The sequence below is a fragment of the Cyphomyrmex costatus genome, unplaced genomic scaffold, assembly GCF_001594065.2.
Source record: "Cyphomyrmex costatus isolate MS0001 unplaced genomic scaffold, Ccosl1.0 scaffold143, whole genome shotgun sequence".
Taxonomy (NCBI): domain Eukaryota; kingdom Metazoa; phylum Arthropoda; class Insecta; order Hymenoptera; family Formicidae; genus Cyphomyrmex; species Cyphomyrmex costatus.
Window position 1 is genome coordinate 193,939 of NW_017275424.1, and position 9,957 is coordinate 203,895.

Below are 9,957 nucleotides of genomic sequence, written 5' to 3' on the forward strand. Positions count from 1 at the left end.
TCTTTTACTTTACGCAATCTTTTACTTCTCGTTACTGAGTTTAAGCGCAGATTTAAATGAAATAAACACACCATGCACTTATATATAATTTTTACAATACTATTCTATATTATACCGAACAGTTAAATGAATTTTCATATTATTTATATAAGACTAAATAATTAATTCATCAAGTTCTCTTATAAGAAATGTAAAGTTATATAAGAGGCGATAAATACCGCGTGTATTTAAGAGTTCGGAAGTGAAAAGCACGACGATGCGACGAAGAGGGTTCTTTAAATTAAGTGGTTACACGATCCTTCCACGCACCTTTATTCATCCTGGGTTTCCCACCCTCTTCGCCCTTCCGAAGACGATTATCGGTTTCGAATTGTGGAGCGAACTGAGACCAGTAATTACAGCAAATCTACTTTCATGCGCGAGTCCCGTGTCCGTTTCCGTAAATTGCAACCCCCCGCCGGCTTCGTCTCACAATTTATCCGGCTTTTGTCACTCACGTATTTCGTGGTCGTGATTGTTTTTATTAACGACACGAATCACCGAAAGCCACGGCGGCGATATCGGGTAGAAGAGGTGGCAGCCGGAGGCGCGATTGTGATAACCGCTGACGTTACTACACATGCATCTTTTTACGAAGAGGCTCTCATTTGTCGCGCAATTAACACAGGTAATATTTCGCTCGTGTATAATATTTCATGATATCACCGGATCCGCGACAATGACGTCAAGTGCCAGTTGATAGCATTGAAACGTGATAGTCGCGAAAATTAGCATCGCGATGATTAGCTACGTCAGAAATTTTTCGGCGTTCACGTGCGCCGCCTCGAAATCAAGAATTGGACAATCTTACCGGAAATATTTCTGTCAGTGCAACATAATACCCTGCCGGCTAAAAGTTCAAGGATACATACAAAATTTAAAAAATCCAGTGAAAAAAAATTATTTAAATAAAGTTCGGTTCATTCAATAAGACTATATTTACACATCATCATAACTTCGACTTAGTAGCGCTAATGTTATAATTCTTACTTAAGCGTTTACGCAGACATGTTCAGGAATGTTGATGTTATAATTTCTACTTAAGGTGAGTAGTCGCATTTACATGTTCTTATCTTATTCCTATTAAGCTGAAATAAAGTAATACAAAAGCAAAGTGAACTTTTAAGTTAGTATGTGTTTGGAAATCATTAAACATTTGTTTATTAAATGAAATTAATATACATATAACTAAAAAGTGAAATTAACATTTTAGGTTGTTAAATCTTGGACACAATTAAGTGATCGAAGAGAACATGAAATACGTTTATTCGTTTGTTGCTGTATATTTTGCAAATGTGAAAAATGTTGTCATGCAATCCACATATTACATATTCAAAATCTTTTAATTAAACGGCAAAGACATCAGAAAAAAATTATGTTACGGCTCTTGTTAAATTCAACGCCACCAAATCATTTGCTTGATTTCGGATCTTTATTATAATTTTCATTAATTTGAGAAAATATAGAGTTTCTTCGGTTTCCCAACTTTCGCGCTTTTTCATTTCCATATTTTCACTTTATTCTTTTAACTTTATAACTCTAAGCCTTTTCATTAAATGACTGAGTTACAACATCGAAGTAATAACTCCGTTTTAAAATAGCGTTTACACGGCAGCCTAACGTCAGTAATTATAACATCGATGTTATAACTTCGGCGTAAATCGAGCCGTATAAACGTAATCATTGTTTCTTAATTGGAATGCAAATAGTCATTTGGCATCGTTGTGATTATAGCATTATTTATGTATATATTATTTGACGCCAAAAAACAGATTATGATCTTAAATAACTCTTCTCTTCCAAAATTAAACTATAGGCGGATTTTATTTTTTATTTCAATGTACGAATTTTTTCTAAAATATAAATAGAAGCGAAAATTATCATCATTATAATCATTTTTGGTTTCTATGAAGAAAAATATATAATATTGCGATTTCGGCTGGGATGCATAAATGTGTACTGATACATATTAAAACTGTTGTACACTTAATAGTGAGATACATTATTATTTAGTGTGTATGTACACTGGTGCATATAACAAAACCCATTATAAATAATTACCGTAAAGATTTGTTTAATTATTAGATATAATAAATTATCACATACATATATAGTTTATCCGAAAATAACATAATTGGATTTTAATGATTAAATTCAACATATTTATTTATTAAACCATAATGTCATAAGTAAGAAATGATATGTTAAAGTCTCTTACTACATGCCATTTGTAAAAGAGAATTGTAAAGAGAATTTAGATAAAACAAAATAATAAGATTACTTTAAATTCTTAAACACTTGTAAAAATAGATAAAAGTAAAAACTTTTTCCCGCCGATCATCTTTACCCGCCTTAATAGTAATTAAATAGAATAGTCGTAATAAAAGGAATGTGAAGTGCGTTTACTCAATGGACATGCGTACGCACATTTTTACTTTACCTTTTATGATTATTTATTGAATATCAGGACAAGAGAAAAATAAAGAGATATAACTTTCGTCCATTTTTATAAGTTTTAATGCGATCTAATTGGTTAATCCTCACTTTTTTTATTTACAAATAGCACACAAGAAACTACGTGTCCATTATGACGTTACGATATGCAGCTATTCAGAGAAGAATTAGGATAGAAAAAAACATGTAAAGATAAAATAGAAGAAACGAAATAAATGAGCAGTATAGGGTGAAAAAATTGATTACCGTAAGATTACTAAAATTAATAATGTTTCGATTTACTAATCATCCCTTAGTCATAAATAAAAATAGCAAGAAACAACACATATCAAAGGTATAATTTATTACTTAATTTATTACTTATTCCATTACTTATGGTAAATTAAAAAGACAAATTAAAAGTCAGAATTTTTAAAATTTTTTCTTTTTAATGAAGTAGTCAAACCGTAAAATAAATATCAAATGGTCAAAAAACGCAAAAAACATAGAATTAAAAAATAATAATAAATAATAGAATTAAAGATTAATAACTTTACAATGTCGCAAGTCTTCAAATCGCAGATCTTCAAATCAATAACTTGACATGTTTCGACTCCTGGATTGGTCGTCTTCAGAAGTACAAATAAAAATGTAGTGCAGTAACCAGAATCATTGATCTTGACAGATGAATCCATTTTAAAGTGAGAAATTTATTAAAACTGATAGATCGATAATAAATCTGTGGAAGAATAATTAAACTTACTCTTTATACACTTAATTGACTATAATAATGTAAAAATTAACAAGAAACAAGTTTTATTTCAAACCTTAAATGATGGACTCATCTACACACAGTTTTTGTATAAAGGCTGTTGCATTTGTCAGAATACATATTCTTATATTTAACGATGACATTAAAGCGAAAAAATAACACGTCTGTACTCTGCTAAGATTGACTGTGAACTAAAAACTCTATTGCTTATTTTTTATGCCGTAATTATTATATTTATGACTGAGGATGACTTGATAAATCAAACGGTTTAATACCAAATGATGCCAATTGTGCATTAAATTATTAATTTGCAAAGTAATTTAATTTGTGAAATTACTATGGCAGTTCAATTGCGTTTCTAATTGTAATTTTTAAAATGAATAAAGGGCATAAGAGTCAAAAATTAGAACTAATCTTATATATCAAATTTAAAAAAAAAATTTATTACGAAGATAAAATAGAAGATTGATGTTCTTAACAATATAATATGATATTGACATTAAAATTACATGTTTTGGCTTCTATATTGAGCCATCTTCAGATCTTCAACATCAAAAATATAAAAATAAAATAGATACGCAGTGGATGTTCCAGTTAAGAGTTCTTCGATGAATAAAACTTCGACAAATCAATTGTTCTAATGTAGTTGATCGAATGAATGTAACCCTTCATTATCATTGGTTCAACTATGAAAATTAAAACGCAAAAATGAGAAACAATCTGTGATAAAAGTTGAATTGAAAAATTATGTATGAAGTTATAACTCACCAAAGAATTCGTATAAATAAAAAAGCAAGTCAATTGGTGTGTATAATATTGAAAATTATTTCTTCTATATGGAAGAATCAAATATGTATAAATCAGTGTGCACGATACAAAAGACATACACGTGGACTGAACAACGGTAATTTTTCAACTGAAATCGGTGACGCAAAGTCATATCTTGTTTATTATTGATGTATAGAAATTGTGCAGGCCTATATAGTGTCCGTTTGTAAATTTAAACTATTCTTTTGCCTTTTAATATTAACCATTCTAGAAATTATTCTTTTTCCATAACATGGTTCCTCATCCAAAATTAAAACATTATTCCAATCAAAATCGTGTTTAAATGTTAATCTATGATCCGTTATTATTACTGAATGATTAGGGGTATTCCAATTAATATGATTACGGTGCTCTTTTATTCTTGTTTTTAATTGTCTACCCGTCTGTCCCACATACGAAGCATCACAATCTTTACAATCTATTTTGTAAACGACGTTATTTTTATTAAATTTCGGACACGGATCTTTTTAAGCCTTAATGAAGTTACTTATTTTATTAGTACTATAAAAAGATACTCTTAAATCTTTTTTATTATTAAGTCTATTAAATTTATCAGTAATAGAAGGTATATATGGTATCGTGAACCAAGAAATCTGCTCTTGTATATTATCATTATTAGAAGAATCATGTAAAATTATTTTTCCTTTAGAGTGGTATTGAATTCTGTTGTTGATTGTGTCAAAAATAAAATTTAACGGATAGTCATTGTCAAGTAAAATGGTTATTATTAATTTTAAGTTTTTAAGGAAAAATAATTTTACATGATTCTTCTCTCTCTAATAATGATAATACACATGCAGACTTCTTGGTTCACAATACCATATATACCTTCTATTACTGATAAATTTAATAGACTTAATAATAAAAAAGAGTATCTTTTTATAGTACTAAGGAAAAAAAAAAATTTAAAAAGTTCTAATTTTTGACTCTTATGCCCTTTATTCATTTTTAAATTTATTTATTAACAAGAGTCCTTTATATATAATTTTATTGTTTCTAATTGTAAATCCGATAAATCAATTTGGCGTGCAATTCGAGAGATTACTACAAACGTGTATAAATTCACATGAAATTATTTAAAGCACTTAAGATCCAGTGTCTTATATTAATATAGATATTGCTTCTTATTCACATGTACTTATTCACATGCACTTATTCACATGAACTTATTCACATGTACTTATTCACATGTACTTAATCATATTATATTAATACATTGTTTATTATTGTTTAATATTTTATATTAATAAATTTTTTTTATCCTTATATTTTGATCTTCCTTCGTTTCTCTCTTTCTGTATGTGTACATATGTGTGTAGGTATCATATGTATATGCACACATAATGCAACAATATCTCGTTGCAAAATTTGGATTTCAGTTCGTTTCTTTGAATCTTAAGAACGAATTTAAAAGTCAAACTGTGTGTGTGTGTGTGTGTGTAAGTATATAGGAGAGAAAATGAGGCAACGCGGCGCGCAGTGGGTAATACGGTGCATTATTATTGTAGCAATTTGCATTAGCCGATATTTCGAATATTAATATTATTTGATGCAATTATGTTTAACTAAGATGTATACAAAATTTCAGAACAATTCATCTTTTTTTTTAATTTTTATCGACTAAAAATTAGTTTGATATACTTTTCTTGTAAGATTGTACTTCAAATACATACGCATATAATTTCGTTTCTTCTAATAAACTTTATGCATGTACATTAATAATTTAACAAGAGAAACATTACTTTCTTATTGAAACTTTTTAACTAAAATTCAATATAAAATCAGAAAACGGTATCAATTCCAATGATCTTTTAATGAACTTTTTTTATAAAGCCATAATTTCATATAATACGAGGTGAAAATGTTATTAAATCTATAATATACAGTGATAGACGAGATGTTCAACTTTAATTTACCCTATCTTTTATTGCGTTTAAAACGTTTTTATAGTAAATATTCTATTTTTCCTTAGGTGCGCCGCATTCCCTATATTGTATCATTCTCCCCTATATTGTACAGGCCATTGAAAATGAAACAAACTGAATAATTATACGCATCAGGCTTTCACAAGTTTCATAGGTATTATCTTCAATTGTACCAGAAGGTTTGCGAGTTTTCGCCGTGTCTTTCTTCATTCTTGATGCCGACGTTTCGTGAACCATGCCGTTTATTTCATCAAGGCGAGACGTCCGCTGATGATACAGTATCAGTAAACCTTCTGGTACAATTGAAAATTGAATAACTCCTACAAAAATTATTTTGCGAAAAAAACGAAAAGCATTGGTTGATTTTTATTGGGAGAGGGACATCTTTTAACATACCTATAATTCTTATCCTCAACTTCAATCTTCCTAAACGGGGTTGCTAATTCTTAAAAGATTTCAAATGGAAAGAGAGAGTCGAGTAATATATTATTAAAAACATCTTTCAATAATTCCCTACATTGATCCTATGCGCGTTTTATTTTTAAAATTCAATCAATTCGTTTAAAAAATACAGGGCATTAAAATAAACAAATTTAATTCATATCTTCAGATTTTTTTCTTTATTATTAATATATGTGAAACCGGATTCATTAATCAATTGCAAGGGTTGTTTAAGGATCCTTATAATATATATCGATATATATCATTCGTCATAAGTTAGCGTAATTTTTCGAAATGTTGACTACTAACTTCTACGTGACATATATTATAATAATAGAGATCCTGCTTAAAATGCAGTTATCGTACATTTCAGCTGTTCTGTCAACACATTCATTACATTTCCAAAGAAAAGTGCAATATTATTTCAACCTTTTCTCTCTCTCTCTCTCTCTCTCTCTCTCTCTCTGCAATCGAGTGAACCATGTCATTTAAAATGTTTTAATTTACATAAACAAGATTATAAAATTCACTTGTGCATACTAGATACTGTACAGTATAATCTTGCTTTAAGATTATAATGAAGAAAGATAGATTTCGTTGCTAATACTCTTTTGTATTAAGAATATAAAAAACAATCAAAATATTAGAGCACAGTAGAAATAACAATCGGAATTCTTAACACTTTAATTGGTCTTTAAACATATACTTTCCTTAAAAGTCAGAATCTCTATTAAGGCCTCGATCTGTACACGGTCAGTAATACTGTCAGTATCAACGAATATTGACAATATTATTGATTGTGTGATTAATATTAATGGATTGACGTAGAATACTGACAATGATTTGGATTTAAATATATGCATTTTTCTTAAGATCCATGTCGCCATAGATAATAATATACGTCAAACTGAAGTGAAATATTATCGCAATAATACCTGATCGTATGCAACTGTAAAAACTAATAATAAATAAATAACAAGGGCGATGTAAGAGTCAAAATATAAATTCATTTAATATAATGTTAAAAATCCAAGTAATAAAATAAAATAAAATTTAATTAAAAACCGTAAAAATAAAAATATAACTATGAAGAACTACTAATGCATACTGTCAGTAATATTGATCAGTAATACTGACTCAATATTACTGACCGTGTAGGGAGGCCTTTAGTGCAGTGGAAGTCGCGATCAATATTTCGAAAAATTACTACGCCAACTTACACGATAGTATGTCTTTAGACACCCTTTGCAATTAATTGATTAATGGATTGGTTTGATAATAAAGAAAAATGCAGGAAATAAAAAGTTTCTTTTTAAAACAAGTCACGGTTATTGAGTAGAAAAAATAATGAGTTATCGTTACCAATTATATACAGATTTTTAAAAGTAACTCGTTACAGTTATTGTTACTTTTACTTTTTTAAAATTGACGACCAGTCACAGCGGATGCTTATAGGGGCTTTATATGTTTTAAGCGTTCAATTGAACCATATCTAACGTGACATGCCAAGTAACGACAAACGTAACTGTAAAATTCATTACAGTTACAAAAAATGTAATTGTATTACCGTTAATCATCCAAAAAAAGTAACATAGTTATCAGTAAAGTTACCAAATTATAGTTATAACTCCGTTACAAGTAACGAGTTTCTTTCCTGAAAGTTTGAAGATATATAAATTTGTTGGTTTTAGATTTAACATCTTCTAAACAAATTGATCGAATTAAAAAATAAAACGTAGAAATGTAGAGAATCAAAAGACGTTTCTAATGTTGTTAGATATCATTGGATTCTTCTCTCATTTGAATTTTTTTAAAGGCAAAGAGCCAAATATAGTTTAAAAAATATAAATATAATTAATTTAGAATTCGCAATACATTCAAACAGAGTAAATTTAACAATAAATATAAAATTCGTATACGTTTCGACACCGACCGGGTATTTTCAATGTTAAATTTATATAAAATTAAATGTGTATAATACTTTTCCTGAGGTTTCTGCCTACTCATTTCTTATCCTTATTTCAAAAAGAACAGTCGAATTTTTACAACTGTAATTTAGATTATTTTATAATTTCAATAATGGATTTAATAATGGACTTAATAAACATGCTGAATTTTATGGACTGTGCATTTTTTATTACATCTATGTTAAGGTAACAAAATATATGTTTTATACAACATACTTTTTCACTATTAAAGTTTAAAATTATATACATTTTTGTTATTAGATTTATGTAACTTATATTGCGAAACAAAACACAAAGAAAGATCCATGTTCAATTATACACATTTAATTTTATACTTGTGACTTGTCAATTTTATTATACATATTTAATTTTAAATAAATTTAACATTGAAAATGACCCGATCGGTGTCGAAACGTATGCGAATTTTATATTTATTGTTAAGTTTACTCTGTTTGAATGTATTGCGAATTCTGAATTAATTATATTTATATTTTTTTAAACTATTTGGCTCTTTGCTCTTATTTTTAATTAATTTGTTTTATACTTGTTGAGCCTTCTATTAAATTATTTTTTTAAAGGCATTTTTTTACCCCCCCCCCTACTTAGAAAGTAAAAGTTGAGAGTAAGAATTGTACGTTAGAATTGATATCTTCCTCTCAATAAAAATCGACCTAACTTTGCATTTTTTCGAAAAATCATTTTTGTAGGAGTCATTCAATCTATTTCGATGGCTCACCTTATATATACATGTATGGACTGTGTGTTGAATTTATTTTTAAAATTTATTCCTAAAAAAAAAAGAAATCCAAACTTTTTGCTTGTAATAAGGTATAAGATACGAGATTTAACAATCTGCAGGCCAACTATGAAATGCGTTTAGAAAGACGCTATTAGTTCTATTTGTGTTATTCTATCCTTGTTTTATGTCTAATAAATGATGAAGATAGAATGGCACAAATAGCGCTAATAGCGTTTCTCCGAACGCATCTATAGTTTCGTTCCAATAAAAGAATACTTAAATATCATAAAGTCTTTATTCCACATGCGAAGTAGCGGACTGAAAAAAAGAAAAGACAAAGGACACTTGAAGAATAATGTAATTAAACTTCATAATTAATCAGTTTATATTGTATAATTACTTGATCTTTGCGTTTATCAAAATTGGTGATTTTGTAATCATGCATCTAACATGTACATAGTGTTTTATTCATTTCATTAAGTATATAAGATAGATCGTTTCAATCAAGGATTCTCTCAATCTTCTACAGCTTTTTTCAACACATACAACATCGCATGTTATGAAGTTACAAAATTGTAAAAAAAATAGATGTAAGAAAACAATGACGTATAATGAAAGTATAAATAACAAATTATAAATAAAAAAAGTATCACGTTAAAATGAAAATATACGGTGTATTGATTAAAATATGCTTGAAAGATTAATCATCATAATTTTTGTTTTTTGTTACGTTTCTTCATGTAAACATGCTTTATGATTAACAGCATGATTGTATTCGCATAAACGATTACAATTCATTAAAGACAACGATTT